The following is a 14,316-nucleotide window of genomic DNA, read 5'->3' as shown; positions in this document are numbered from 1 at the left end:
GGTGTATGTAGGTATATGTGCTTCTCTGTACTTAAATATATTTCTCTTGCAAAAGGAAGATAGAATATGTTATTGATGTTGTTTAGTCACTAAGTCATGTCCAACTCTTTGCAACTCCATGGACTGTAGCCCGCCAGGCTTCTCTGTCCAAGGGATTTCCCAGGCAAGAATACTGGAGTGGGTTGCCGTTTCCTTCTCCTGGGGATCTTCCTAAGCCAGGGATCCAACCCACATCTCCTGCATTGGCAGACAGATTCTTTACCACTGAGCCACCAAGAAAGCCCAAGATAGTATCATACTTACTGCTTAATCATTTTTCAATTAATAATAATAGCAAATTTCTCCTTATGTCTCTAAATGCATTTTTAACCTGTTTTGGTGAATGCAGAGCACTGTATTATTAAATGTATTAAATATTCATTAGCAAACATATATTGAGCACCTGTTTTGCCCCACATAGTAATGCTTGGTACCAAGGATACAGAGTTGAATAAGACAGTCAGCATCCCAGACTTCATGGAGTCACACCACGATGCAGTATACTCAGTTTGCTTCTCAGAACCACTGGGGTTCTGAAGTTTGAACTTCTAGGCCTGTGTAGCAGGAGCAATAGCTGTCACCCAAGATGTTCAGATAGCAGCCCGAGAACATAGGTACCAAAGGCCAGGAGATCTTTAGAACTGGTTTTGGAGAATATGACTTTCTCACATCTCTCCTCTTCTCACCTTCTGACCCTGTTCTTACTATAGAGTCTGATGCATATAAAAAATAAATAAATTCTTATTTATTTATACCCGGTTTGTACCCAATAAATAAATTCTTGTAGAACTTAGTGAATGCAAATTATTGTTATGTGATATATGAATGTGTTCTCTGCTTTTAAAATGTACATTTTAAGATAATTTACTCCCCCACAATGTAATGTTAGCAAGCAGAGAACATTGCACAGAAGGTACCTTGCTGTTCTTTATACTGTACTATATTAGTATTTAATACATACTATACTTGTCTGTTCTGTACTATATATACTAGTATCCAACTCTTAGCGACCCCATGGACTGCAGCCCACCAGGCTCCTTCATCCGTGGGATTTTCCAGGCAAGAGTACTGGAGTGGGGTGCCATCGCCTTCTCTGGTACTGTACTATACTAGTATTAAATACATAATATACTCACCTATTCTGTACTATACTAAACTAGTATTTAATATGTACTATTCCCATCTGTTCTGTGCTATACTATACTAGTATTTAATACATACTGTACTCATCTATTGGAGAAGGCAATGGCACCCCACTCCAGTATTCTTGCCTGGAAAATCCCATGGATGGAGGAGCCTGGTGGGTTGCAGTCCATGGGGTCGCTAAGAGTCAGATACGACTGAACGACTTGACTTTCACTTTTCACTTTTATGCATTGGAGAAGGAAATGGCAACCCACTCTAGTGTTCTTGCATGGAGAATCCCAGGGACGGGGGAGCCTGGTGGGCTGCCGTCTATGGGGTCTCACAGAGTCAGACATGACTGAAGTGACTTAGCTTAGCTTATACTCATCTATTCTATTCTGTACTATGCTGTGCTATAATTAATACCACGTGAATAACTTGTCACATAATTGTACTTTTGACCTAGCAGAGTCTACAAAAAAAAACAAGAATGCTTTTTCATTCACTACCGTAGGTGGGAAGGATAACATTAGCTCCTTTAAAATATGGGAAAGTAAAGCCTGAAAACATTAGGTAAGTTACTGAATATCCTAAACTAGGAGCTATTGGAACCCGAGCCAGAATACAGGCTATTGCCTTGCTTGTCAGTTTAGCTGCAGAGCATCAATAACAAAGCAAAGTTCAAGCAAAAGCAAAGCAAACATGCTGAAGTGGAGGATGGGAGACAGCAGAACCTCCTCAGTCTATGACAGCAGAAAGAGTGAGACTTTTAGAATCACAGAGAAGTGGGTTCAGATCCCAGTGCCAGCACTTACCAGCTCTGACACCATAACAAATCTCTCAATTTCTGGGACTCAGTTTTGTCATCTTTAAGTAGGAATTTGTAGAGGTATGAGGAGGATTAAAGATCATGTGTACAGAAGTGTCTTACATGGGGCCTGTATGTCATAATGCTCAATGTGTGCATGCATGCTAAGTCGCTTCAGTCCTACTCTTTGTGACCCTATGGACTGCAACCCACCAAACTCCTCTGTCCATGGGATTCTCCAGGCAAGAATATGGGAGTGGGTTGCCATTTTCTACTCCAGGGGATCTTTCCAACCCAAGGATTGAATCTGTGTCTCTTACGTCTCTTGCATTGGCAGGCAGGTTCTTTACCACTGGCACCACCTGGGAAGCCCCTTAATGCTCAGTAAGAAGATGCTATTTTTGAGAGCATTATCATCATTATTACTATTAATACTATTATCATTATGGCTTCTGTAAGAGGAAGGATATTCCCTTCTCCAGTCCTTTATTAGAATATTCAAAAGCTAAGAAGTTTGGAACTGCTCATCTGCCATGGGGCTCTGTTTACATCTTGAATTACTCAAATGAAATGTAAAAACAGCTTCACTGCTTCGTAAAGTGCTCATTACTTTAATTCAAACAGCACAGAGTTCCCCTCAAAATAAATGACTCTGTCCATCTGCTTATTTCCCTCTGCTAAACTGATTTCCTGCTTTTCTTGGACTGGTGAGAAACACTTCAAAGACAGCTGATGTAAACTAAGTAAGGAAGTCCCTGGCCCACATTACCAGTCTCTGGAGGGCCTCAGACAGCCTGGGCAGAAAGGCAGTCGTGCAATATCCAGCCTATATGTTGTGATGTCCATGGTCTGTAGGCATTGTCACTCAGAGGTCCACTGCAGTGAAGGATTTGTTGGGATGCCATTTTCTACATCGATTGCATTTTGTATGATCAAATATAATTTTCTTTTATCTTTGTAATCGTCTAGATCATGACTGTCATAGGACACCATTTCAATCACAAACTTGATGATAACATATCATAACTAAATGATTTTGTGTATAAAGACCAGAAAAATAAATTACATGGAATTGATACCTAATTTATTAAATGTATGTGTTGGTATCTTATTAATCTTCTAAGCACTGAAAACTCATCAAAAGACCACTCTGCCGCTACTCCTGCTAAGTCGTTTCAGTCATGTCAGACTCTGTGTGACCCCACTGACAGCAGCCCACCAGGCTCCCCGTCCCTGGGATTCTCCAGGCAAGAACACTGGAGTGGGTTGCCATTTCCTTCTCCAATGCATGAAAGTGAAAAGTGAAAGTGAAGTCGCTCAGTCGTGTCTGACTCTTAGCGACCCCATGGACTGCAGCCTACCAGGCTCCTCCGCCCATGGGATTCTCCAGGCGAGAGTAGTGGAGTGGGGTGTCATTGCCTTCTCTGAAAAGACCACTCAGGCATAGGCAGTTATTAAATTATCTTCAATAACTTTCTTATTTTTAGTCAGACAAAACCCATAAATTTTCACATATTTTTCAGTTCTGTCATTATTTGTCAAAACATAATTGATTAAATGTTCATTAGACATCTGATGCCTTTAAATATTTGGACGTGTTATATGTAGGCCTCCACTTACATTCATGCCGCAGACCCAGCAAATGTTAGGGACAGGCCTATTCCTGAAGCATGGTGACCACAGTGAGTATGTGAGTCCACAGGTCTGATGGTGCAAGTGTTAGACTAACCAGGAAGACCAAGAGACTTTGACAGAATAATTGCCTCTTTTATGATTTCTACATATAATTGACCCTTCTAATCTTTTTTAAAACTTGAAGAATAATTGATTAACAATATTGTATTAATTTCAGGTGTAGAAACTTACATTGCCCTTCCCTCTTCCTCTCCCCACTGAAAACCACTAGCTTCTTCTCTGTGTGTGTGTCTGTTTCTGTTTTATTATATCCACTACTTTGCTGAATTTATATCATTTCCACATATAAATGATAATATACAGTATTTGTCTTTCTCTGCCTGACTTATTTCACTAAGAATAATACCCTCCTGGTCCATCCATGTTGTTGCAAATGGCATAATTTTATTCTTTTTAATGAATTACTAGTATTTCACTGTATATATATTTATACACTCAGTTCAGTTCAGTTCAGTTCAGTCACTCAGTCGTGTCCGACTCTTTGCAACCCCATGAATCGCAGCACGAAAGGCCTCCCTGTCCATCACCAACTCCCGGAGTTCACTCAGACTCGTGTCCATCAAGTCAGTGATGCCATCCAGCCATCTCATCCTCTGTCGTCCCCTTCTCCTCCTGCCCCCAATCCCTCCCAGCATCAGAGTCTTTTCCAATGAGTCAACTCTTGGCATGAGGTGGCCAAAGTACTGGAGTTTCAGCTTTAGCATCATTCCTTCCAAAGAAATCCCAGAGCTGATCTCCTTCAGAATGGACTGGTTGGATCTCCTTGCAGTCCAAGGGACTCTCAAGAGTCTTCTCCAACACCACAGTTCAAAAGCATCAATTCTTTGGCCCTCAGCCTTCTTCACAGTCCAACTCTCACATCCATACATGACCAGTGGAAAAACCATAGCCGTGACTAGATGGACCTTCTTTATCCATTTACCTGTTGATGGACACAGTCATTTTCATATATTGGCCATTGTAAATAATGCTACTATAAACATTGGCATGCATGTCTTTTTTAATTTATAATTTCATTTTCTTTGGATATATATGCAAGAGTGGAATTGCTAGATCATGTGGTAGTTCTTTTTTATATTTTGAGGAAACTCCACACTGTTTATTTGTGGTCTTTTTCACGATAGCCATTCTGATAAGTTTAAGGTGATATCTCATTGGTTTTGACTTGCGTTTCTCTCATGATTAGCAGTATTGAGCATGTTTTTATATGCCTGTTGGCCATCTGTATGTCTTCTTTGGGAAAATGTCCATTCAGGTTGTCTGCTCATTTTATAATCAGGTTGTTCGTTTTTGTGATACTGAGTTGTATGAGCTATTTATATATTCTGTGGTCATATCATTTGCAAATATTTGCTGTCATGTAGTATGCTGTCTTTCCCTTTTGCTGATGGTTACCTTTGCTGTGCAAAAACTTTTAAATTTAATCTAACCAATAGAATTTAATAAAATCATGGAAAAGATCCATGAAACTAAGAGCTGGTTCTTTGGAAAGATAAGCAAAATTGACAAACCTTTAGCCAGACTCATCAAAAAAAGATAGAGATGGCCCAAATCAATAAAATCATAAATTAAAAAAAGTTACAGTTGACACCAAAGAAATACAAAAATCATAAGATTTTACTATAAACAACTATATTAATAAAATGGACAACATAGAAGAAATGAGCAAATTTCTAGAATATACAATCTCCCAAGACTAAATGAGGAAGAAATAAAAAATATGTACAGACCAGTTAATAGTAATGAAATTGAATCAGTAATGAAAAACAGAAACCTCCCCAAAAGCAAAAATCCAGGCTCAGACAGCTTCACAGGTAAATTCTACCACACAGAGAAGTTCAGTTCAGTTCAGTGACTCAGTCGTCTCTGACTCTTTGCGACCCCCATGGACTGTAGCACACCAGGCTTCCCTATACATCACCAATACCCGGAGCTTGCTCAAACTCATGTCCATTGAGTTGGTGATGCCATCCAACCATCTCATCCTCTGTCATCACCTTCTCCACCTGCCATCAATCTTTCCCAGCATCATGGTCTTTTCCAATGACTCAGTTCTTTGCATCAAGTAGCCAAAGTATTAGAGTTTCAGCTTCAGCATCAGTCCTTCTAATGAATATTCAGGACTGATTTCCTTGAGGATTGACTCACTTAATCTCCTTGCAGTCCAAGGACTCTCAAGAATCCTCTCCAACACCACAGTTCAAAAGCATCAATTCTTTGGTACTCAGCTTTCTTTATAGTCCAATACATGACTGCTGGAAAAACCATAGCTTTGACTAGACAGACCTTTGCTGGCAAAGTCTCTGCTTTTTAATATGCTATCTAAGTTAGTCATAGATTTTCTTCCAAGGAGGAAGCGTCTTGTAATTTCATGGCTGCAGTCACCATCTACAGTGATTCTGGAGCCCCAAAAAATAAAGTCTGCCACTGTTTCCACTGTTTCTCCATCTATTTGCTATGAAGTGATACAACTGGATGCTATGATCTTAGTTTTCTGAATGTTGAGCTTTAAGCCAACTTTTTCACTTTCCTCTTTCACTTTCATCAAGAGGTTCTTTAGTTCTTCACATTCTGCCATAAGGGTGGTATCATCTGCATATCTGAGGTTATTGATATTTCTCCCGGCAATCTTGATTTCAGCTTGTGCTTCCTCCAGCCCAGCGTTTCTCATGATGTACTCTGCATATAAGTTAAATAAGCAGGGTGACAATATGCAGCCTTGATGTACTCCTTTTCCTATTTGGAACTAGTCTGTTGTTCCATGTCCAGTTCTAACTGTTGCTTCCTGACCTGCATACAGATTTCTCAAGAGGCAGGTCAGGTGGTCTGGTATTCCCATCTCTTTCAGAATTTTCCACAGTTTATTGCGATCTACACAGTCAAAGGCTTTGGCATAGTCAATAAAGCAGAAATAGATGTTTTTCTGAAACTCTCTTGCTTTTTTGATGATCCAGCGGATGTTGGCAATTTGATCTCTGGTTCCTCTGACTTTTCTAAAACCAGCTTGAACATCTGGAAGTTCACGGTCCATGTATTGTTGAAGCCTGACTTGGAGAATTTTGAGCATTACTTTGCTAGCATGTGAGAAGAGTGCAATTGTGGTAGTTCAAGCATTCTTTGGCATTGCCTTTCTTTGGGATTGAAATGAAAATGGACCTTTTCCAGTCCTGTGGCCACTGCTGAATTTTCCAAATTTGCTGGCATATTGAATGAAGCACTTTCACAGCATCATCTTGTAGGATTTGAAATAGCTCAACTGGAATTCCATCACCTCCACTAGGTTTGTTCATAGTGAAGCTTCCTAAGGCCCACTTGACTTCACATTCCAGGATGTCTGGCTCTAGATGAGTTCTCACACCATTGTGATTATCTGGATCATGAAGATCTTTTTTGTATAGTTCTTCTGTGTATTCTTGCCGCCTCTTCTTAGTATCTTCTGCTTCTGTATTAGGTCCATACCATTTATGTCCTCTATTGAGCCCATCTTTGCATGAAATATTCCCTTGGTTTCTCTAATTTTCTTGAAGAGATCTCTAGTCTTTACCATTCTATTGTTTTCCTCTATTTCTTTACACTGATCACTGAAGAAGGCTTTCTTATCTCTCCTTGCTATTCTTTGGAACTCTGCATCCAAATTGGTATGTCTTTCCTTTTCTCCTTTGCTTTTGGCTTCTCTTCTTTTCACAGTTATTTGTAACAGCTCCTCAGACAGCCATTTTGCTTTTTTGCATTTATTTTCCATGGGGATGGTCTTGATTCCTGTCTTCTGTACAATGTCACAAACCTCAGTCCATAGTTCATCAGGCACTGTCTATCAGATCTAGTCCCTTAAATCTATTTCTCACTTCCACTGTATAATCATAAGGGATTTGATTTAGGTCACACATGAATGGTCTAGCGGTTTTCCCTACTTTCTTCAATTTAAGTCTGAATTTGGCAATAAGGACTTCGTGATCTGAGCCACAGTCAGCTCCCAGTCTTGTTTTTGCTGACTGTATAGAGCTTCTCTATCTTTAGCTGCAAAGAATATAATCAATCTGATTTTGGTGTTGACCATCTGGTAATGTCCATGTGTAGAGTCATCTCTTGTGTTGTTGAAAGAGGGTGTTTGCTATGACTAGTGCATTCTCTTGGCAGAACTCTATTAGCCTTTGCCCTGCTTCATTCTGTACTCCAAGGCCAAATTTGCCTGTTCGTCCAGGTGTTTCTTGACTTCCTACTTTTGCATTCCAGTCCCCTATAATGAAAAGGACATCTTTTTTGGCTATTAATTTTAGAAGGTCTTGTAGGTCTTCATAGAACCATTCAACTTCAGCTTCTTCAGAATTACTGGTCAGGGCATAGACTTGGATTACCGTGATATTGAATGGTTTGCCTTGGAGACGAACAGAGATCATTCTGTTATTTTTGAGACTGCATCCAAGTACTGCATTTCAGACTCTCTTGTTGACTATGATGGCTGCTCCATTTCTTCTAAGGGATTCGTGCCCACAGTAGTAGATATAATGGTCATCTGAGTTAAATTCACCCATTCCAGTCCACTTTAGTTTACTGATTCCTAGAATGTCAACATTCACTCTTGCCATATCCTGTTTGTCCACTTCCAATTTGCTTTGATTCATGGACCTAACATTCCAGGTTCGTATGCAATATTGCTCTTTACAGCATTGGACCTTGCTTCCATCACATCCACACTGGGTATTGTATTTGCTTTGGCTCCATCCCTTCATTCTTTCTGGAGTTATTTCTCCACTGATCTCCAGTATTGGGCACCTACCGACCTGGGGAGTTCATGTTTCAGTGTCCTATCTTTTTGCCTTTTCATACTGTTCGTGGGGTTCTCAAGGCAGGAATACTGAAGTGGTTTGCCATTCCCTCCTCCCATGGACCACACTTTGTCAGAACTCTCCACCATCACCGGTCCATCTTGATTTTCAGGCAACCTTAAATTCAAAGTCATCCTGGCTATTTCCTAAATAGTTTAATAGCATGAAGATTTTCTTGTTTAAATTAGGAAAATAATTACCTAAAATCTTACAATTTCCCCAAGTCACTTGTTTTGTTCTTTTATATGTCCCCTTAATCCATAACATTTGCACTACCAAAAAGAGTAGTATATTTTAAATTCTGACCTGTTTAGAATTTTATATCCTAATTTTTTTCTGCTTAACATTGTAGTATTTTTCCTTTATTGTTACAGAATCATCATAAATAACTACAGAAATTTTATCAAGTTAGTAGACTCTATTTTATGTAATTGTTTTTCTACTGCAAGTTTTAGTTGTTTTCAATTCTTCACTATTAAAAAAAATATTGGCAATATATTATTCTCCCTTTCTCTAACTTTTCTTATTTGGGGGACTTCTTAGCAAAACTCGTAGCAATGATGGTAGTAGAAGCACTCTATAATCCATTATGGAGAGCCCTTGGGGAAATTATGTTTTGGGTTTCATAATCATTCAGACTTTAGAAAAACCATGCAATCATGCAATGAATATGCTGTGTATCATATAAAGCTTCCAGCAGTGTCTGAAAGCAACACCTCATAGTCAGTCTCGTTGGTAATTCAGTATTGAGATGTATGAGTATTCACCATTTTTCTTAGAAATGCTTTTTTTTTTTTTTTTTTAGATTTTAGTATTAAATATTACACCTGATCTATTGTTTTAGGTTTCTTCTTCAGACCACAATTATATTTATGTAGAATCTCCTTTGCCGACTTCCATTTCAACCAGTTTCTCTCTAACCTGTTTTACTTCTTACTTAATCTTGCTTTCATTCTCTTGGTTGTTTACCTGCCTACCTTAGTACTCTTAAATTACACTTGTATTTTGATATTATTTTGTCTTTTTCTTCTATTTCATTCCTGAGTTCCATTAGCTTATGTTTAATATTTCCTTTTTCTGTCCATTTGGGTTCTTAGCTTTTGTATTTCTGATTCAAGTTTTCCCCCCACCCCTAATCTTGATTGAGGGTATTTAATTCCATTTAGAATGCTGTGTTAAAGTTTTTTTCAGATTTATGTTTCACTGGGGTAGGGGGGATTTTTCAGCAGCAGCAGAATGTTATTCACATCCTTTGACTTTTTGTAGTAACTTTGTATAGATAGAGTTTTTTTTTATTAGCCCTATTTATTTCATGGATAGATTTTCTAATTAGAGTACAGCTTTCTCTATCAGCTTTGTCTTCTTTGGGAAGGTTTTTCAATTATGATTTTGTTGGTGGACGGAGAAGTTCATATTTAGTTTCCCTTTCATTTCTTAAGAATCCTTAATTTTTCTCATATTTCCTTCTTTTTTCATCACTGCATCTTCACTAAGGGATAACACCTTCTCTATATTTACCTACTCCCCCTCCAGAAGCACTATTTCTCCAAGGCTGACACTTCTGATTCTATAACACTCTTAAGCCCCTTCTTCACAGCCTGGGCTTTGAATGACCAGGTCCTTATCTATGTTCATATTTTTGCATTTATTGCTATGCTTTCCTTTTTTAAAATATGTTTTTATTTCTTTTTCTATTTTTAAAAAATTTTTGTTTATTATTTGTTTTTGGTTGTGCTGGGTCTTTGTTGCTGCAAGCACGCTTTCTCTTGTGGTGGTGAGTGGGAATTACTCTTCATTTTGGTGCAGGAGCTGCTCATTGCAGTGGCTTCTCTTTTGCAGAGGTGCACAGGCTTCTGCAGTTGCAGCACACAGGCTCCGCAGCTGTGGATCATGGGCCCCGGAGTGAGGAGTCTTCATCAGTTGTGATGCATCAGCTTAGTTGCTCCATGGCACGTGAAATCTTCCTGGACCAGGGATCAAACCTGTGTCCCCTGCACTGGCAGGAGGATTCTTATTCACTGTACCACCAGGGAAGTACTGTACATTCTTTCTTGTAGGTGATTTTGTCAGAGCTTCCTCTGAGTCATCCACTCTTATCTGCTTTTTTATCACTGAATCTTTTAAGCCTTTCCTCGTCCACTCTTTGCATGTACAGGCTTCAGGAGTGGATCAACAGCAAGATCTCTTGGACATTTTTTTCCTACTTATATAATTTGAAGGCAGTAGAGTTTTCTTTTTCCTAGCAATGCAGAAGGTGTGTTTTGTTTTTGGGTAGTTTTATTTGTTCTCTTTGTTGATTTTATGTTTTGGGGAGAAGGAGGAAAAGATTTATAATCAGATGATTACCATTGTTCTGCAAACTTGAATGTCACACCCTATTCTTTATTTCACACTTTTGAAAGTATATCTTTTTATTTTTTATTGATCCAACAAAGAAGCATGGTATGCTTTTTAAGGATACAATTTCACATCTCCTGAGTTCATAGTTACACCATGGAGATTGTTTAAATATTCACTCCTGAGGATGGGAAACACCTACTAGTCAACACTATTTTCCTTTATATAAAAGCTCCTGGCGTGATTGAACATAAATTGTTCCAAAATATAATAAGGTATTATATAGCAGAGTTATTGTTTGCTTTTGTTATTCAGTTATAATTCATTATTATTTCTAATTTACTAGAAGACTTACAAGACTTGTCAGCTTTCAGTACTTGAATACAAGCGTACAAGTTATAAAATCTCCAGATGTTATCCCAGGCATTTCTACCCTTCCTCAGCCCTGAAAGGGCCAACAATCTGATGGGGATGCCCCAAGACTCATAGACTCCAATTTTCTCTCCCCCTTCACTAAGAATTAATGATATTAATGATTGATTTTTATTAATTTTTATATTAATGATAGTAAGTATTCCTTTTATAAATTCATTACCAGGAAAAGAGGAACATTCAATTATTATTATCAATGAACATTTCAACTCTCAAGTATACCCCTGGGAACAGGAGAGTTAGGACCACTGAGGCTCTCAAGGGGGAGGCACTGAAGGGGCTAAAAGCAATAGCAAAAACAACAGCAAAGTAACAGCAATAACAACAGCAGCAGCATTGCCTACATGTTACTGCTCTAATCACAGAATTCCATCCTTTTGACAATCCTATGATTTTTAGTATAGTATAATTATTCCTGTTTTATACATAAGAAAATAGAACTGTATAGAAGAGTCACTTTTCCAAGATACAAAACAAGTACAGACGTGATGTGTGTAAATTATCTTACTTAATCCTCAAATAATGTTACGAAGGATTTAGTGTATTTTTTACTGTTTAACAGGTTCCTCAGTGGCTCATGGATAAAGAATCCACCTGCAATACAGGAGAAATGGCAAACATGGGTTTGATCCCTGGGAAATGGTGATCCATTCCAATATTCTTGCCTGAGAAATCCCATGGATAGAAGAGCCTGATGGGCTACAGAGCATAGGGTTCTGAAGAGTCAGACACAACTGAGTGACTGAGCCTGTTACTATTTTACAGATAAGAAAATAAACACTCAGATAACAAAGTGTCCAACTTGAGAAAGTTTAGAGTTAGTTAAAAACAAAAATAACACAGAGACAAGTTAAAAAAGAAAGAAAAATTAAATGACTCATATTTTCACACTTTTGTGGTTAGTATTCTCAATGTTTTGCTGTATTCCCTTTCAGCAGATATACAGATGTATATATGGGATCCTACTAAAAGAATTGTTTGTAAACTGTTTTAATAACTGTATGAAAATTCCTCGTGTGCATGCATTGTTCCTACAGTTTTCTATTGTTGATCATTTATGTTTTCGTTTGTTTGTAAATATTGCTGTGATGAATATCATAAAGGGGAAAATTTTTGCACATGCCTAATTACTTCCTTTGATTTTGATCCTAAGCGTTCATTTCACATTTAAAAGTATTGCATCTTTAAAAGATTTAATACTTAAATCACATTTCTAATAATCTAACATGTTGCCATTTTATGTCACAGTTTTGAACTTCACTCAATACATTAAGTTGTGATCACAGAACTCTATACATACTTGTGCATTCATACTAGAAATGTGTAACCATGCCTAATAATATATTTCCATTGAAATAATTTTAAAAGACCTATCACTGAAAAAAGTAGGCAAACATTTATGTAGATCAGAAATACCCAAAGGCAAATGGCATCTAAAACCTTGATCTTCTATTCTGCTTCCTGAATAGAAGCAGAAAAAAGGCAGTCAGAGTTCATTCCAGGAGAAAGGAATCAAACACAGCTATTCATGGTTACAGATCATATTTAGAGTCACTTTGTGAGAAAGGTTCTAGGGTAGGGCTCTCCTAGTGAACTGAGGTTGAAAAGGTTTATACTCTTACCTGGGTCTGCTGAATGACTGTGTAATTAAAGATCTAGTCCCATGGGACAAGAATTTAGGGGTTCCAAATATGAAACCTATTTCTGAATGAGGGACTGTACATTGAGAGCCTCTATGAAGGCAACCAAAAAAAAAAACCCACCCAATGGATAAGACTGAAATCAGAGACAAAAGCATAATGAAACTTTCACACAAATGAACTTGCATGTAAAAATGTCAAAGTTAATGTGGGAATTTGAGTTGTGAAAGATACCTCATCAACCAAAATAATTTGACTTTGAGGAAATGGATATAAAAAAGGATCTGAAAGTAATTTCAAAATGTATATGTTTGAGATCTATGAAGAGATTAATGACAATCATACATATAGTAAAGAAGTGATAGAAAACAAAGCAATCAAATAAAAATCCTAGAGTTGAAAAATATAGCCATGGAAAGGAAGAACTCATAAGACTTAGACTAAACATCTTTTGACCAACGGAGTTGAAAATAGATTTGATGATTGAAAAGATAGTACTGAAGAATTTATCCAGATTGCAGAAGGTAGAGATAAAGAAAATAAAAAGTTTGAAAGACAATTTAGGACTTATAGATAATAGAATAAGAAATTGTAATATATATTAGAAGTTCAAGAAACAAAGGACAGAACTGCAGAAAGGTAGTGTTGAAGAGATATTAGCTCAAAATTTGCAGAATTAAACAAAGATTTCAATTATCAGAGAAAAAGAACATTGAATTGCACACAGGGGAAAAAAAATGTGAATGAAACTAGTGAACCACAGGTTTTCTATTATGGAGTATTTCTATTATTATGTTTACAGGCTTTACTTTGTTATCTTGGTCACTGTTATTGGTTTTATTCCTCTTGAAACAGTTATAAAGTACACATTACTAAGTAATCAAAAAATACCTGTGATATTCACAATACAGTGAACCAAATGACATGAATTTTTCCATACTGAACATGAAAGACTTCAGTATGTAGCTGAATTTCTCCAATATTTGGCCACCAAGTATCACTTAAAGGCTATTCTTTAAATCTACATAAAGCCTAGTCTTTACATCTCCATAGAGACAACTAACTTTACGTTAATTTTCAAAAGATTCATCATAGATTTTATACTAAAATATTGACATTTTTCAAACTAAAGCATTAATAGTATTTTTATGTCAGTCCCTTGTATGTCAGGGGTCTGTCCTGGTGGCTCAGAGGTTAAAGCCTCTGCCTGCAATGCATGTGACCTGGGTTCGATCCCTGGGTCCAGAAGACTGCTGGAGAAGAAAATGGCAACCCACTCCAGTACTCTTGCCTGGAGAATCCCATGGACGGAGGAGCCTGGTGGGCTACAGTCCACAGGGTTGCAAAGAGTCGGACGTGACTGAGCGACTTCACTTTCTTTCTTTCTTGTATGTCAAGTGTATATTGATTGCAG

The 14,316-nt window shown here is 37.7% G+C and overlaps 1 long non-coding RNA gene across 6 annotated transcripts in view; it reads left to right on the top strand.

The window, feature by feature from the left end:
• The window catches only part of LOC147364553 (uncharacterized), a 202,635-nt gene extending 190,255 nt beyond the window's left edge, over window positions 1-12,380 (top strand). For 2 of the 6 annotated variants that reach the window (XR_015134660.1, XR_015134657.1), the window contains one exon: window positions 11,825-12,380. This is a non-coding gene — a long non-coding RNA (uncharacterized LOC147364553). Of the gene's footprint in view, window positions 1-8,867; window positions 8,901-10,332; window positions 10,469-11,824 lie in introns of those variants that run through there. The other 4 variants (XR_015134658.1, XR_015134665.1, XR_015134659.1 and 1 more) reach the window with 4 other exon arrangements.
• Window positions 12,381-14,316: the final 1,936 nt, after the last annotated feature.

The sequence above is a fragment of the Bos grunniens genome, chromosome 10, assembly GCF_055505025.1.
Source record: "Bos grunniens cultivar Pamir isolate PY7600 chromosome 10, Bosgru_T2T1.0, whole genome shotgun sequence".
In the NCBI taxonomy this organism is placed as follows: domain Eukaryota; kingdom Metazoa; phylum Chordata; class Mammalia; order Artiodactyla; family Bovidae; genus Bos; species Bos grunniens.
The sequence above is the reverse complement of the archived record's forward strand: the minus strand, read 5'-3'. Positions and strand labels throughout refer to the sequence as shown.